The sequence below is a fragment of the Erythrolamprus reginae genome, chromosome 2 (assembly GCF_031021105.1).
Source record: "Erythrolamprus reginae isolate rEryReg1 chromosome 2, rEryReg1.hap1, whole genome shotgun sequence".
NCBI classification, from domain to species: Eukaryota; Metazoa; Chordata; class Lepidosauria; order Squamata; family Dipsadidae; genus Erythrolamprus; species Erythrolamprus reginae.
Window position 1 is genome coordinate 296,499,211 of NC_091951.1, and position 18,119 is coordinate 296,517,329.

At 37.7% G+C, this 18,119-nt stretch overlaps 1 protein-coding gene across 7 annotated transcripts in view; it reads right to left on the reverse strand.

Annotated features, from left to right (window-relative positions):
- APC (APC regulator of WNT signaling pathway) overlaps nt 1–15,269 on the reverse strand; it is an 87,736-nt gene extending 72,467 nt beyond the window's left edge. The window contains exons 1-2 of one of the 7 annotated variants that reach the window (XM_070742918.1): nt 14,805–15,269; nt 13,068–13,114 (exon numbers count right to left, since the gene is read on the reverse strand). The gene's annotated coding sequence lies outside the window, so the exon portion shown is untranslated. Of the gene's footprint in view, nt 1–13,067; nt 13,115–14,496; nt 14,539–14,804 lie in introns of those variants that run through there. The other 6 variants (XM_070742921.1, XM_070742923.1, XM_070742922.1 and 3 more) reach the window with 6 other exon arrangements.
- Nucleotides 15,270–18,119: the final 2,850 nt, after the last annotated feature.

An 18,119-nucleotide genomic window follows, 5' to 3' on the forward strand; every position in this document is an offset into this window, starting at 1 on the left:
ATACTTGCCTCATCTTCCCCTACAGCCTCTATTCTGCGGGACTGTTAGATTCACATCAAGGCATCTCCTGTGTGGCTTTGTGTCTTTTTCTCTGGCTGCTGCTGCTTCTGTGACAGGAGGGAGGAGGAGGAGGAGGAGAAGGAGAACCAGAGGATTTCAATGGGCTCAGTTCTCATTCCTCTAAGCAATGAATCCGTTTCATTCTTTGTTACCCTTTCTCCGTCTCCTAAGATACCATTTTCCTGTTTTCTATGTCAAACCTTTAAAACAATCTTTTGTTCCCGATAATGACATCTTTTTTTCCAACTGCCTTCTAAGTGCACCATTACCAGCTTCTTCCAGACTATCAAAAACATGGATTATAATGCTAACAATCTGTCTCTCGTATATTTCTGTAAAAGTCAAAATGAAGAGACGGGTAAAAACCACGAGGCTGCCCTCTCTAATATTTGTCAATACAAATGCATGGATCAACCCATTGCCAGAAATACAAATGCTAGTTTCTACTAGGAGCACAATGCCAATGTTACACCTACCCCATCTCCGATGCTGACTGCACCTCCATTCAGTCTATAATATCCAGTAGCCTCCTGTATTCAATGACTGCGCTACAGTTAGAGCCACTACAGCCACATTCCAATCACGTGGGTGCCCAGCCCAATTCAGCCAATGGCCTTCTTGCTTCGGAGAAATGTAAAAGACTATGGTTCATACCCAACGCTTCCTTCTTCCTACTCACCCTGACTCTTGTCAGTTTGCTGCCTGGACAATCTACACAGAAAGGGGAGGGGTAACTTGTCAAAGAGAACAGGAAAGGACACAACCTTTACAGAGTAAAGAGGAAAACAAAATAAAATGGAGTCAGGGGAAAAGTAATAGCTGGACTTGAAAACATATCGAAAACAGAATTCTTTTATCCTAGTTAGCTGAAGAATTTGTATCTGCATTGAGAGGGGATTTTTCAAGAGCAATATTTCTATATTAATGGCAATTGATAATGAACTCAAATTGTTACTAAGGAAAATAATTAGTTCCTTTGATTACAGTGAGAGCCACTTCAGGTCTGTTTTCTATTACTAATCCTGACAGTCATTTAATCCATTTAAATTTAAATTATAGGATCCTGCTTTAGGATACTTGTTAACAAAAATTGCTTTCATTTCCTATTTATAAAAATCAAGTTTCTGTAATAATGGTAATTTAAAACAGTTTAAAACATTAAACACAAAAACATAGTTTTTAAAGCAACATTACCTATATTTTACAAAATTATTTTTGGTTTGCTTTAATTTATAAGAAAGTCTTCCTTAAGTAGAATATGGAGACATCCATCTAATTTTTTTGGCAACAATGTGGAAGCAGTTTTTTGGCAACAATGTGGAAGTACTGTAGTTTATCACTGCTCTTTGTGGCATGTTTTTATTATTATGGCCAGCTGTTTAGATTTCCTAATGACCCAGGAAAGACAGATAAATAATATTACTGCAGGATGTAAGTGCTCTTCATGGGGCTACTTTTAAAGAATGTTTGGAGACTTCAATTAGTCTAAGATGCAGCCGCACAAGCTATTGTGGGTGTGCCTGGGTACACCCACATAACTCCAACACTCCGCGAACTGCACTGGCTATCAATCGGTCTCTGGACACAATTTAAGGTGTTGGTTATCACCTATAAAACCTTACATGGCTTAGGACCAGATTATTTACGGGACCGTCTTCTGCCTCATACTTTCCAGAGGCTGATTAGAGCCCACCGGGTCAGCCTTCTCCAGGTCCGGTCAGCCAAACAGTGCCAACCGGCAAGACCTCAGGGGAGGGCCTTCTCTGTACCAGCCCCGTCGCTCTGGAACCAACTGCAGATCCGCTCTGCCTCCCACCCTCCTGGCCTTCTGGAAACCCTTAAAAACATGGCTTTGCTGGTACTCTGCTCCAGCCCAGAAATGATTTTTTTTTTAATGGATTATTTTTATTGATTGTTTTATTGGGATTTTAATTGTTGTATACTTTTTTATTATTGTACGCCGCCAAGAGTCTGTCACGAGTTGGGTGGCCTATAAATCCAATAAAACTAAACTAAACTATAAATAAAGCTTCCTTTTGAAATTGAATGCTGGTGATTTTGTTAATGCCAATGGTAATCAAGTTGTGCTTGAAGTGTTTTAGAGTAGCACCCAACGCACCTATTATTACCGGTACTATCGCTTCTTTTTTGCCACAGTCATTCTACTTCTATTTGCAGTTTTTTTCATAATTTTCTAGAGTTATTTCACTACTATTCTTCTGTCTCCAGATATTGCCACACCAATTATCCAGATTTTCTTGTCCTTTTTTATCAACAATTACTATGTCAGGAGTGTTGTGTAGCAGATGCTTATCTGTTTGAATATTGAAGTTCAGACCATTTTTTTATTTTTCATTTTCTATTATTCTATTTGTGGATCCACCAGTTCTTTCTTGCAGATATTCCAATAAACCTTTGTTGCTATTTTTTATGCTTTTGTTTATCAACAATCTGTGCAATCTTATTGCAGCAGCTAACTACATGGCCCATTGTTTCCTCAGCTTCTTTGCTATCTGTTGTTGTCTTCTCAACTGTGGCTTTATATGCATTTGTTCTTAAGGCTTGTTTTTCTGACAACATAATTAGCCCCTTTCTTCAATTTTCCTGCTCTTAGCCATTGCCAATTTTTGTCCTAATCTGCTTTGCCTGCTATTGTTTTTATGTAATGGCCAACTTAATTTCTCTGGTACTCAGTAAATCTTCATTGTATAATGGCTTCAAGTGAATCTTTTCACTGACCTTCAAATATTCTTCCAATGTCCCTTTTTCTTTTTCCATGCCCACCTTTGTGTCTTGGTAAATTGAGTCCTGCCAAAAGCATTGCATGGATGAATGGCATAAATTATTATTATTATTATTATTATTATTATTATTATTATTATTATTATTATTATTATTATTGTTGTTGTTGTTGTTGTTGTTGTTTTCCTTGCTTTCTTATCCAGAACTTCTAAGTCTGCTGGAATTCAGTTCAGTATTTCAGCTACATCTAGTAACTGGGATTACCTGATTATTAATAATCTTGATGGCATTTGTGCCACTGATTTTGGATTTTAAGATCTTTGCTCTCATTATGCATTTATTACTAACCTTCATCTAGGCCAGTGATGGCACTCAGAGCCATATCTGATGGCATACGAGCTGTTGCCCTAGCTCAGCTCCAACATGCATGTATGTGCCGGCCTGCTGATTTTTGGCTCACATAGAGGCTCTGGGAAGACATTTTTGGCTTCCAGGGAGCCTCTGGGAGATGGGAAGGGCATTTTTACCCTCCCCCGGCTCCAGGAAAGCCTTTGGAGCCTGGGGAGGATGAAGCATGAGCCTACTGGGCCCACCAGAAGTTGGGAAACAGGCCATTTCCAGTCTCCAGAGGGCTTCCGGGGGGGGGGGAGCTGTTTTCGCCTTCCCCAGGCATTGAATTATGGATGTGGGCACTCGCGCATGCACAATAGCGTGCACACACATTCTTTCGGCACCCGAACAAAAAAAGGTTCAACATCACTATTCTTGGCTTTAGTATGCTTAATGTTATCAGCTTGAAGAATGCTCAGATATTCATAATGAACATCTTCATGCAGATTCTTGACGTTATTTCAATATGTCATCTTGATTCTTTAGGTTTTCACTATTTTTTCCCCTGCTGATGATGAAGGGGGTATTTTTGACCAGAACAAACTCCACTGTAATATTTTGTCTGAATATATGGACAGGATTGAGCAACAATTCTATTTCAGATGATGTTTTTCCATACACATTCAGATTGTCCATCTAAAGAATATAGCCTGGCAGGTGTTTTTGATGTTCAATAGCCATGGTCTAACTTGTTCCGTACTGTTGATAGAGAAATCAACAATAGTAATCATAGTGAATCTACTTGAAAGATTCTTCTCTACTGGTTTTTCATCACTGACTAGTAACTGTGTCTTGCATTGTACCACTGATATTTGTACAAAGTTTATGTTTCTACAGATTTTTATTTTCAGGAACTTAATTATCCAGCCATGTGAAAAGGGAGCCAATATAATTGAATTGAAGCTAATCACAATCGAAGCTACATTAAAGTTGATCTTTTTCTTACAGTTTTCCAAACTGTATCTTTTGTCCCACTATTGTTTGCATAGTTTCCTTACTGGTCACATGGAAAAAGTTTATTTTCAATTAGATGCATCAGCTATCAAACCAGTTACAGTTATCTGAAAGTTACAGATAAGCAGGTAATTGGCCTGTAGTTGCTTAGTGCTGTCCCTTTTGTTGGAGCTTTCATTATCAGGTAGGTTTTGCCAGTTGTTAACCAATCTTCAATTTCACTTCCTTGCAATATTTGTTAAACTGCTTGGCAATGAGTGGGTGCAGATCAGTGACATAAATGCAATTTATCTTCAACTGGTGCTGACCAGGCCTTGATTTTCTTTTCCCCTTTCTTTGCCATTTCTGCTGTTATTACAAGTTCTTTAATTTCAACTTCACCCTCCCTCTTTTTTCATTCATTCATTCATTCATTCATTCATTTAGACTTCTTTGCAGCCCAATCCCGAAGGATCAGCATTCATAATGTATTTCTTTGGGTCATCCCATAACTGTTCCCACTGCATATCTATTCTTTGTAAGGTGTTGGCTGGCTCATTATAGCCTCTCAATTGATGGATTGATAGAAATACTTTTGTTTTAACTGAAATTGGAAATTCTGCCTGTAGTGTACAATTTAAACTTCATTTCTGTTGATTTTCTAGGCTATGGCTATTGTTTATTAATTTATTATTTCCAGTGCTTCCTTGGTCTTGTCTCTAGAACATATTTCTTGATGAAGTGTTCCTTGATGTTGCTCTTCAACTTTTTTCCCTTTCGCTTCAGTTCTACCTTGCTTGCATCTGATGTTGCTTTGTGATCTTATTTTCCAAACTCTACTTCCATTTTGATAGTGGCCTTTTTTCTTCTTTGGACATTTTGCAACCAAGATCTTCAGTTATAACAGCAGCTAAACTGCCCATTAGTTAATCTGTTTCTTGCAGCTTGGGGATGCTTATATAGTATTGGCATCGTTTAATACTTAAGCTGTTTTTATAGCAAACTTTAATGCAGGCCACATTATTGTGTTGTTTTTTTCTGTTCTTCTAAATGCTGTTATTCTTGATTTCTTATTCTTCTTTTCCAGTTAGATGATTTTGTTGTTTCTGAGGAGAAAGTGGAGGAAAGGATGTCTGGTTTGCAAATGAACATACAGTTCAATAGTGATAGTGGCTTAACTATCAACTCCCCCTGGCTTCTGCTTCTGATTTCTTTGCCCTGGGTAGACATTCTACTCCTCTGAATACTTTATTTCATATTATAAATTAGTGTTGACTGATTAATCTCTGTTCTATTATTTCTGTTTCTGGATGTTTTTCTTTTCCAGAACTAGTGCATTCTTTTCGAATAGCCTCTTCTCTTTGGTCTGATTTGCAATAACAAATCATTATTTGTTTCTTTTTGGTCTTTCAATATTTGCCATGGGAATCCAACTTTTCATTCAGTAATTCTGAAACTGCTGGCCCTGGTTTCTCAGCCAACATTCTTGAGTTATGTAGCCCATTTGTCACGAAAAGTCCAGGAATTCAAATACCTAGCATGGTCCTTGATCACCTCGGCAGCAACTGGTGTAGTATAGGTTCCTGTAAATTACGTGTCATCGATTGGTTTATGGCAGAGGCACTTAATTGACTCCCTGATGAGACTGTTTAGTAGGCTTGAACGTCTGGCATATTTCTCATCTTCCTCAGAGGATACAAGCTCCACAATCACATCAAGATAGTCTGTCACATTGGGGGATTATTATATGTAGGTAGTCTATAGTTAGATTCATTGTCTAACAGACTAACAGAAACCTAATAGTTCAAATCCTAGTCAAGAACTTAAAAATTATAAAGGTGGCATCTAACAATATAGGCAGTTCCAAATAAGGTGGGTTTTTTTTTTTGTAAAAGTAGGGTGTTTCCAGAAAACAAAAGTCCTTAGATATAAGTCTGAGGGCTCAAGTAACAACAAATTTCCTTTTTTTTAAAGCGTTTAACTTTAGTCTGCAAGTTCAAGTATTTTTGTATTATTATTTTCATGGTGTAGTCCATGGGTGTCAAACTTGCCACATCACATTGTTGTCACATGACGTTTTGCAATGTTTTCCCCATTTACGGAGTTGTGGTTGGCGTGGCCACTAGTTTGACACCCCTGGTCTAGTCTGTAGCTTTGGAATATTCCCAATGGTGTCTCAAAACACATTATTTATAATATCTCTCCAGCAACACATCATTTTATTGAGCAGGTATTACTTATAGAAACTAGATCCCATAAACCTCAACAATGTACAGTATTGGTGAACACCCTGAGGTTTTTTTACATATAATGTGTGGTTAATTGTAAAGATAATATTCCTCTTAAAATGAGTTTGACTCCAAGTGACTGCATGGACATGTCTAAGTTTTTACAGCAATATATACATGGATTATTGTTATAGCATTCTGAGTTAGGTTTTTTATTTTTTCAAATTTCCAGTTTTGCCTGTATCACTTTTTTTTAAAAAAAACAACTGTATGGCGCATGTTAGTCAGGTATCCCGAAGTGGCTGGCTGCTTCAGTGAAAGAATTTTTTTCGAGCAGTGTTATCTTGCCCACGGGACACCTGAATGCCAGTAGACAATTGGGGGAGACTCCTATCCTGCCCCTCAGCGGTTTTTATTCGCTCATGAGAATCGAACCACTAAGCTGCCTCAGCAGCCCCATATCACTGATAAACTCAAATCACCAATCTAAGGACTACTGAAGTTCAACCTGATATAGCTTTTCAAGATCATCTGAACAAGCTGGGAGGGGAGCAAACTAACTACATGCAGGATATATGTAATTCTTGATGCAGTTATCAAAAGTTCCACACAGTACAATAAAACTGATTAACAAGTAATCACACAGAGATCATCTTAAGAAGAGGCAAAAAAACTCTTGAACACCCAGTTCTTATCTAGAAAAGTTCTTAAGTAGAGGTGTTCTTAAGTAGAGGTACCACTGTACTAGCTTAAGGTAGTTTAACTTTGGCCTAGGCACATCATAAAAAAATATTGAGATTCTAAGGACATTGTGAACCAAGAAAGTTTGGGAATCTCTGCACTATATTATAACAAAACTTATAACAGAAAAGCATGTCTTAAATAAAATAATAATTTTTTAAATTTAAAACATATAATACACACTTTCTTTAATAATGAAATCAAATTCATTGTATACATGATGCACAATGACAAAAAGGCTTTGAATTGAGATAAAAAATCCAACTTTTTTCTATTAACATTTGAGATCACTGAAATTGAACCAAAAGATATTGATTTTCAACATCACGTTTTTTGTACATTTGTATCTATGTAACAATAAGATAACTAAGCACATAAATCCTCATCAATTTTTCAATAAGCGATTCAGACCATCAATTCCAGCTCTACCTACTCCAGTTAAATCACTGAACCATCAATCATTCTATCACTCGTTGTGATAGACACACACAAGTCCTGTACAATATCTAGCTTCCTAATTTGTTGAGATTGCCAATACCACCTGAAATCAACACTACAGATTCTTCTTCATCCTCCCTTCCCCATTCTGCCATTCTGGTCTTCTAGTCCAATCCCTGCTTAGGCAGGAAACCCTGCACCACTTCAGACCTTAAACATTTCCCGTGTTGGAAGCATTCATAACTTCTGGAGGCAAGTTGTTCCACTGATTAACTATTCTAACTGTCAGAAAATTTCTCCTCAGTTTTAAGTTGCTTCTCTCCTTGATTACTTTCCATCCATTGCTTCTTGTTCCACCATCAGGTGCTTTGGAGAATAGATTGACCCCTCTTCTTTGTGGCAACTGCTGAGATATTGGAAGACTGCTATGTCACCCCTAGTCCTTCTTTTCATTAGACTAAACATACCTAGTTCCAGCAACCGTTCTCATGTTTTTGCCTCTAGGCCACTAATCATCTTTGTTGCTCTTCTCTGCATTCCTTCTAGAGTCTCAACATCTTTTTTACATCGTGACAACCAAAATTGAATGCAGTATTCCAAGTGTAGCCTTACCAAGGCATTATAAAGTGGCATTAACATATCACGTGATCTTGATTCTATCTCTCTGTTTATGCAGCCTAGTTTTTTGGGGGGTTTTGGCAGCTGCTGCACACTGCTGGCTCATATTTAAATGGTTGTCCACTGGGACTCCAAGATCCCTTTCACAATTACTACTGTTGAGTAAGGTAACCCATATATTGTACCTGTGCATTTTGCTTAATAAGAAAAATACCAGTTATCATCACTGAAAAAGAATATTTAGCTAGAGAGTTCTAGAAATGAATATAATGTTACTAATCAGTATTCAACCTAATATTTTCTGCCATTTAATGAACTATTCCAGGAACAGCTACATTTTACATAGTGTTACTTGCTTTTTTGTTTTTCACATTGGATATGCTTAGAATAATGTAGTTTGACATATAGGTAGATGTATTTATAAAACATAAAATTAAAATATATATTTTATACATTAACGCTATAAAATACGCCCAATTTTAATCTTTATACAATTACTAATTTAATGTAATATAACTAAAGACTTTTCTGAAGCAAGTATTTCAACAGCTGAAGTTAAGACATTTTGTTCCTTGGTAGAAATAATAGCATAAAGACCTACTTTTTCTTGCCTAAACCAAGAGCCTTTCTTTTTTCACCATTGAATTTCATTTTCTATATGAAGAATTTTCAAGTAATAGCGACATAAAGTGTGAAAATAATAGCTTTTCATTTCATTTGTTTGAAAACCTATGTATAATATTGTAAACATTTATTTTACTTAAATATAATAAATGCAGATTTATATTTATAGTGTGATCAATGACTTTCTGACAAACGTAAGACTCGTTGCATTATATGATATATGGTCTATGACTGTGATGGCGAATCTCAGGCACGTGTTCCAGAGACGACACACAGAACCCTCTCTGTGGGCACACATGCCATCACCAGCTGCTCTTCTGGTTTCCTGCACATGTGAGCCAGCCAGCTGATCTTCCTGAGCGCTGGAAAATGGCCTGCAAAAACAGACTGGAAAGTGCGCAAAACCCGGGCATGCACATGCCTGCCAGCTGGTCTCCAGGTTTTCCTGCTCACGCTTACATGCGCATTCGAGTTTGAGCATTGGGTCCCAAAAAGGTTCTCCATCACTGGATATACCTGGATCCAACTGTTCATATTTAACTGCACTAATCTAACATCCAGGAATGATAACCAGGTATGATAATATGAAAAACAGTCCTTTAGGAAATTTTTCAAATGGGAATAATTTTCATGACACGTTTATTATTTCAAGAATTCTATTTTTAAAAAGCTTAATAATATATTTTAAAACAAGATGTTATATCGTTTTCCATGAAAAGGAAACAAAATATATAAAAAGGGTTCCTTGCAATTGTCAGTATTTACAAGAATAATTTTATATTATCTAGTATGGTTTGAAAATAAATTACATAAAATATATTGATTTGTATTTGTAATAATAATTCAGATTTGCGCTTATTTGCAATCACAGTCAAATTACAAGAGAACCCTGCCTTGCCCATGTAACTAATTAAGCTCCATTCTAAATTCTAAAATATTTTGAATTCTAACTTCTTACAAGAAATTAATTTATGAAAATAAAATATGAAAAAGCTTCTTATCAGAAAAATTTAACCAAAGGCAAAACCAGTATGTTTTCAAAGTTGCTGAAAAAACATAATTAGCCGTTTCATTTTATAACAGGAATGGAATGCAAATATCATTGCCAGGTCCAGTGGGTTCAATCTGCACTAATGTGAAAACAACTACTTGCATAAAATATACATATATTACATCTACATCAACTATTTGGCAATTGTAGCGATAGAAGATGGGAATGTAAACAATATAAAATTAATTTTAGGCACAAATAATAGAAATAACTGGGACCACCTATAGCACTACATTAATAATTGCACAGCTTTTTATATGACAGTCTTACTTCAAAATGAGGATAAAGTGATTCAACATATAAATAAGAAAAATACCAGTTATCATCACTGAAAAAGAATATTTAGCTAGAGAGTTGTAGAAATGAATATAATGTTAATAATCAGTCTTCAACCTAATATTTTCTGCCATTTAATGAACTATTCCAGGAACAGCTACATTTTACATAGTGTTACTTGCTTATTTGCTTTTCACATTGGATATGCTTAGAATAATGTAGTTTGACATATAGGTAGATGTATTTATAAAATATAAAATTAAAATACTGTATATATTTAAAGCAATGTTATACATTAATGCTATAAAATACGCCCAATTTTAATCTTTATACAATTACTAATTTAATGTAATATAACCAAAGACTTTTCTGAAGCAAGTATTTCAATAGCTGAAGTTAAGACATTTTGTTCCTTGGTAGAAATAATAGCATAAAAGACCTACTTTTTCATGCTAACAGAGAGATACACAAATTCACTGCTTAAAGAGGACAAGAACTTTTCCCTATTCAATTTACCCTTCTAAATGCATTACACTTGAAACATTTTTGGAAAAAACTTCATGAACCAAGTCCAGTTCTCAAGGTCTAACAATGACATCTAATTAGTGAGCTGGCACTTGAGCTGGCACCAAAATGTTAGTGAAATACACAGTTCCACATTAATTCAATATCACACAGGCTATAACATAAGTAGCGAAAAGTCAATTCTTACCATATGAAATAAAACAAAAAAAATATTGTTAATATAAAGAACATTTTAAAATCTTAATTTGCTAACTTTACTCACTTAAGAAAATTCCCATACTTGTGCCTTGCTTTTATTATAAAGGCAGCATAAGAAAATTCCTAATTTTCATACTTCCTCTACTCCAAAAGTATTATGAATTGAAGATAAGTGCCCTCAAAATTCTTCCACAAAATTGACTGATACACTGCTTCAATATGGCAATGTAACTTTCACCATAGCTGAGAATCTATCCAAAATGCTACATCAGAACATCAATGCTCATAATGAGTATCTCATATTACATGCTATGTTGTTGAAGTAATACTGGAAGTAATTTACATGTCATTTTCAGCCAAAGTAAAGTTATTCCCAGTTGTGCAATTCTATACAGTGGTACCTCTACTTACAAACTTAATTTGTTCCATGACCAGGCTCTTAAGTAGAAAAGTTTGTAAGAAGCAGCAATTTTTACCATAGGAATCAATGTAAAAGCAAATAATGTGTGCGATTGGGAAAACCACAGAGAGGGTGGAGGCCCTGTTTCCTCCCAGGAGATTCCTAGAGAGGCCCCACGGAAGCTCCTCCCTACCTTTTCCGGTTACAGTTTCGGAGGCTCAGGTTTGTAAGTGGAAAATGGTTCTTGAGAAGAGGCAAAAAAAATCTTGAATACCCAGTTCTTATCTAGAAAAGTTCATAAGTAGAGGCGTTCGTAGGTGGAGATACCACTTCTACTATAATTTTAGCTTGTTGTAAAAATATTACAACTACCGGTACCAACAAAAAGTGCAAATCTGAAATACAAAATTGCCAAACATACAGGCAGCAAGTCTTAAGAAGACTCCATATGGTCTCTGTTAATATAAACCCTGTTTCATTAACCATTTAGAAATATTTTAAAAATAACGAACAAGGGTGATTTGGAATATTTTTGTATTGCTTTACGTTACTGAACAAAGATGGTTTTTATAAAGAAAACATTTATAAGATAGGCTGGTAACTGATTGAAGAATTGATATAAATGGAAGGTTCTCCAAGAGTATGTGCTGAAGCTATGCTTTTTAACATGTTTCTAAGTGATCTAATCAGGGGTGAGAAACAAAGCGATTGCAGATTCAGACAGCATGGTTAAAAATAAATTAGAATAGTTCTAAAAGGAACAATCAAAATGGAGGATTAGCTTCAAATAGCAACAAATAATTACATGAAAACAATTAATGCACAGGGTTCCGCACCCCCCCCCCCCCAAAAATAACACATATACAGGTAGTCCTTGGTGTATAACAGCTTTTGATTATAAGTTATTATGGTCATAAGTTGAAGCTATTCAACTTATTGACTTGACCCAATTTTTGGACCATTTTTTATGGTGGTGGTTAAGCAAACCAAATGGTTTTAAATCCAAATCATGTGATCATTAAGCAAATCCATTCAATAGGCATTTTAGGGAAGTGCACTTTGTTGTTCTTTTCTTCTAGGGTTCCCCCCCGTTTCACAGCACATTTCCTGCCATGCAGGCCATTCAAAGGCAGACATGCAGTTCCTCTCGTGTAGGAGTATGGGGGGGATGTATGGTTATGGTCTAATGTAGATTAGGTATAAGCAATTTACTTCATAGAAAATGAGCTATTTAATTCTTTAAATCTCAAAGTTATGTGGGTTGCATTTTCAGAAAACCCCTTATATACAATCAATAAAATGCTGTTGATGGGAAAGCCCCTTTTCACAGCTGGAAAAGGTCTAGGTAGAAATTGATCTATGATGTTATAGTTAGACATACAAAGCGTCCACGAAGTTGGAGACAGAAGATGGAAAGGATCATGTGGAAATAGTTCTTCTCTGTCTCATGTTATTCAAAAGTACAGCACTACAACAAAGAAACACCATGAAACATTTATGATTCATCCTTCAACTATCAATAGCTCAATCTTCCAGAAATAAAATATTCCCTGTATCTTGTCATAGTTGAACTGATTTTTAACTTTTCAGTACTAAGAAACCACATTAGTAAGTGCATCCAAGTAACATAGTGATTACTTAGAAGTAATGTAGGGAATTATATATTTCCAACAACTTTCATATTAATGGTAACTCTATATAAAACAGCAATATATTACTCACATATTCAATAGTACTAACTATTAATCTCATCAAGGCAAGTTAATATAGGAATAACAGTAGTCCAACAACAAATGTCACCACTGAATAACCTTCCCCAAATATATCACAATATTACACGTACCTGAAGAACAAAAGTTAGATTCCCTCTGCCTCCATACAATATGATATCTAAGGAGACAAAATATGTAATGGAAGGATTAGCACAAACAAGCCCTGCTTCAATAAAATAATGAAAACTTGAAATACCTGAATAATTCTAACACTGATGCTCAATAAACCAATACATTGATTTAATAAAATGCAACTCATCTCATTCCCTTCTGATCAGCTGAATAAAACATTGATATGTAGATTGTATATTTGTAAGCTCAGTTCCTTTACAATATGAATAATTCTATAAAGATTATTCAAGGTTAAAGATATTAGTAACCTATTTTTTCGTTAATCACAGCTCCTGACATTGCATAAAAATTGTATTACTTTTGCCATTACATTATTTCAAAATGCTTTTTTATTGCCCATGTAAATTTTATAAAGCTGCTTATCATAAAGAGATCTACGATACCAGCCAAATACAGTTCATTCTGTTTGGTAATAATTCTCTAAGTTTCAAATAATAATCATGTTTGATTGAAGATGCTAAAAATAGAGGACCTAAAAATATGCATGTGCTACTATTGAATTATAGTAATTTCACAATCATTTCAACTAAGTGTACGGTACTCATCAGGACCAGAAAGTACTAACACTTTTAACAGTTTGCTGTGCATCCTCTTGGAATTTGGTAATCTTCATATTAGGCAAACATTTTAGGTGCCCAAGAAATTATTTTATCTAGGGTCTATGTGTTTGAAATAGCTCTGACCCAGATAAAAATTGCTACTTTATTAAACTTTTATATGGACTGAAAGGGAAGGGGACTTTTCACCACTCTCAATAGCAATCGCACTTAGACTTATATACCGCTTCACAGTGCTTTATTGCCCTCTCCAAGCAGTTGTTGCTCCCAACAATCTGGGTGCTCATAATAGTAAGGATAAAGTTTTAAGAGTCAAGTGAATATCACTGAGAGTTAAAAAAATCCTTACTTCAGTAAATAACAGGTATTACTGAATATAGCAAATACAGACAAACTGTGCCCACATTAACTAAGCCTACAGCTCAAAATGTACCTGACAAGATTTTTTTTTTGGACAAGATTCCTAAACAAGTGTTTCTTTCTGTACACCTGTAATTCACCTGTTAAGTTACCCTCCACAGTGCACAACTCACCCCATACTATCCAACTTACTACGAGCCCGTTCTTCCTAAAAAATAGATACCCAGCTTCTCCCGTATAAAGAAAACCTGAAGAAACCATGGAAGGCGAACAAAAGCCTATTATCCGAACCAGCATCCTGTTTCCCTCCGAAGAGCCAAGTTAAAGCGCTTAGGGGGAAGTCGCCCAAACAGGAAACGGAGCTTAACGAGACGGCACCGGACCTCCATAATTTTCATTTTTATTTTCTTTAAGAAACGCTGAAGCCAACACAGGCAACAATCGTATTTACCGAGAACGTCAAGCCCCGTCTTCGAACGGCGCAGAATTGCCATGCTTAGATTTTTCAGAACCCAGCCAGACAATGGGACGGTAATGTCCGCGATCCCATGAAAGGGGGAGGATCTGAAAAGGCGCAACGCCCCTTAAAAGGCTGGATCGCTTCGGTTTGGCAAGTCAATATCTCAAGGCTGCCAGAGCCGAGGCTATAAGGGACGACAAAAAGAAAAGGGGGGGGGAGAGAAAGGGAAAGGCAGCCTCGTTCTTCGCAGCCGCCGCGACAGGGCAGAAGGCACATGCCCGCCGACAGCACACACTCACCTGCCCACCTCGTCGCACTCCACACCCAATGGCGCCGCAGCCTCCGCAGCTCCCCGAACTCTGCCGCCGCCTCCGTCGCGGCCGGTGCTCGGGGGACTCGGCCCCACCAAGTAACCAGGAGATGACCGCCCGCACATCCGGCAGGCCCTATGGGACACCGCTTACAAGCGGCGGGGACAGCGGGCAACGGGGGGAATAGTATCCCTCGTCCCGCCACCTTGACCCCGCATTGCCGAAGAGTACAGGGAGCGAGAAATCCTCCCCCACTCGGCACGGTTCTTGCGGCAGTCGGTATCAAGACTTTCGCCGACCTTTGCCTTCCCCCCGTAAGCCTACCTGCGGCCGTCACCGCCCCCTTTTCTTCCCCCACTGCAACTCCCTCAGCAGCTCTCCGCCGCCATCTTGCTTAGGGAGCCTACTAGGGACGCATGCGCGATACTTGGAAATCCCAGCTCCGAAAAAAAAGGTTCAGCTTGCTTTCTGGGTAGGGTTAAGCCGAATGAGCGAGGAAGCCGAGTGCGCCTGCGCTGGCTCACACCTGCTGTGTGACAGGAAAGAAACCCGGGCTAGTAAGAGGGAGGGGGGAGGCGGAGCTTCGGTTTATTCGTGGCTTGTCTTGAAGTTGCGGAAAAGGAGGTGTGGAACGATGATTAAGGGCAGCACGCCGAGTTGGGCTTTTAGGTTTTAGGATCTTGGAGTCCTAGTGGACAATCATTTAAATATGAGCCATCAATGTGCAGCAGCTGCCAAAAAAGCCAACACAGTTCAAGGCTGCCTTAACTGCCACACTTGGAATACTGCATTCAGTTTTGGTCACCATGATGCAAAAATTATGAGACTCAAAGTGAAGAGAAAAGCGACAAAGATGATTAGGGGACTAGAGGCTAAAACATATGAAGAATGGTTTCAAGAACTGGACATGGCTAGTTTAATGAAAAGAAGGACCAGGGGAGACATGATAGCAGTGTTCCAATATCTCAGGGGTTTCCACAAAGAAGAAGGAGTCAACCTGTTCTCCAAAGTACCTGAGGGTAGAACAAGAAGCAATGGGTGGAAGCTGAACAATGAGGGAAGCAACTTAGAACTAAGGAGAAATTTCCTGACAGAACAGTTAATCAGTGGAACAGCTTGCCTCCAGAAATTGTGAATGCCCGAACACTGGAAGTTTTAAAGTAGATGTTGGATAACCATCTGTCTGAAATAGTGTAGGGTTTCCTGCCTAAGCAGGGGGTTGGACTAGAAGACCTCCAATGTCCCTTCCAACTCTGTTGTTATTTTTACGAGGTTGAGAGTTTTGAGAAAGTATATGAGAAGAACAAGATTGAAATAAGTTGGGGTTCTTACAAAGATAAATTTGCATCTGTAATGCAAATTTACTGATTCTACAGAATGTAGAAGGTGCTTTATAAAGAGGTAATTGGACTTTCTGGTTTTTCTTTGAAGACATTTCGCTTCTCATTCAAGAAGCTTCTTCAGTTCTTTCTACAAAAAAAGAATCTTGAAGGGTCAATTAACATAGGCAACATTCCAGATATGTTGGGTTCTAATTCCCATTATCCTTATAAAGTAAATTAAAGTAACTAAACTTCCTATTATCTTCTCCAACGGTTTGGTATTTTGCCTTTATTTAAAAATATATTGGTTTCTTACAGGTACAGCATGGGGGGGGGGAGGATATGCGTATATCATGATCTGATTCATATATTGTACTGAGTTGTGGTTTGCTGAACAAGTCAGAATAACTGGATTTTGTTTTGAACAGAAACCATAAATCAAACTGCAATGCTGGGCTTATATAGGCAAATTTTAAACAAATTTCATTATGGTGTAGTATAGTACAATATACAAACCTGATTGTTGAATATATTCTAAGAGTCTAAACAAAAGAAAAAACTAAACTAAATATGTCACCTTCTTCTTTTTATTTATCTTTCTGTGCCCTAGCTTGGCGCACAATCATTATCCTGTTCAGGAAGAAAACATATTTTTAAGTGAGAAATAGCTAGAAATGTGTGAAAATTGCTAAGTTCAGTAATTTTGAAAGACAACACTGGAGCAATTTTGAAGTTGCATAATTAGAACAGACAACTTGTACTTAATTGATTCTTCCATGTCTTCAATTCAAATAGGTCCAATGGCATTATTTTAAACAGTTTTTTCCACCAGTGTGCTGCAGCACACTAGTGTGCCGTGAGACATGGTCAGGTGTGCCATGAGGAAGTTAAACATGGATGCCCAAACTACAGCCCGCATGCCATATACGGCATGTGGAGGCCATTTATCCAGCCCGCCACCAGCCGCCTCAATCCAAACATAAACATTCCCCTCACAATCCCTCTAGCTATCAGCAACAGGAAGAGTGGAGGCACAGGAAACGCTCACTGACCAATCACCTTCTAGGATTCATCCCAACCACTAGCAATGAACCAATAGCAGGTCGCCTCTCATCCACACCAGCTCGGACTGCTGTGCACTTGTCATTGTGTGGCCGCGGCGAATAGTTGAAGCTGCTACTCCTCCCCATAGTCCCAATTTCTAATCCTGGTCAGGACTGGAGGTAAATGTTGCCACCATTAGATGAAGCCTCAGCTGGTTATGTCTATCCTGATGGTGTATATTATTAACTATATGTATAATATGTACTGTGTTAGAGTGTCATTTTGTGTCATTTTGGTTGGTGGTGTGCCCCAGGATTTTGTAAATATAAAAAATGTGCCGTGGCTCAAAAAAGGTTGATAATCACTGATTTAAAAGATAAGGAAAGTGAAACACATTCTAAGAGCTGATTTAGAGGTGCCTACAACTGCATGTAAGTCCTTGCCACTTAATTATGCTGTGATGGGGTTGACGGATAAGTGATGGTTGTGGATGGCTGCAAACAGACCAATGTGCATACTTCTGAAATCCAAATCTCAACTATACGTTGTAAGGAGATGTGCATCCTGTACACTGAATGGTTGATCTGATGTGCCCCCTAGCCAGAACGTTACATTTGCAGAAACAAAAAGCTATGCAACCGTCCCCAAATGACAAATGCATTCGTTCTGACAAGTACTCCTGGAGAACTCTGCTCAACCCTTAAAAAGTTTAAATGGAATTCTTGCAGGATATATTGTACAGATAACTAACAAGAGTTGGAAGGGACCTTGGCAGTCTTTTAGTCCAACTCCCTATTCAGGCAGAAAACCCTATACTAGTGATGGCAAACCTATGGCATGGGTGCCACAAGTGGCATGCGGAGCCATATCTGCTGGCACACGAGCCGTTGCCCTAGCCCAGCACCAACGGGCATGTGTGTGCCAGCCAGCTGATTTT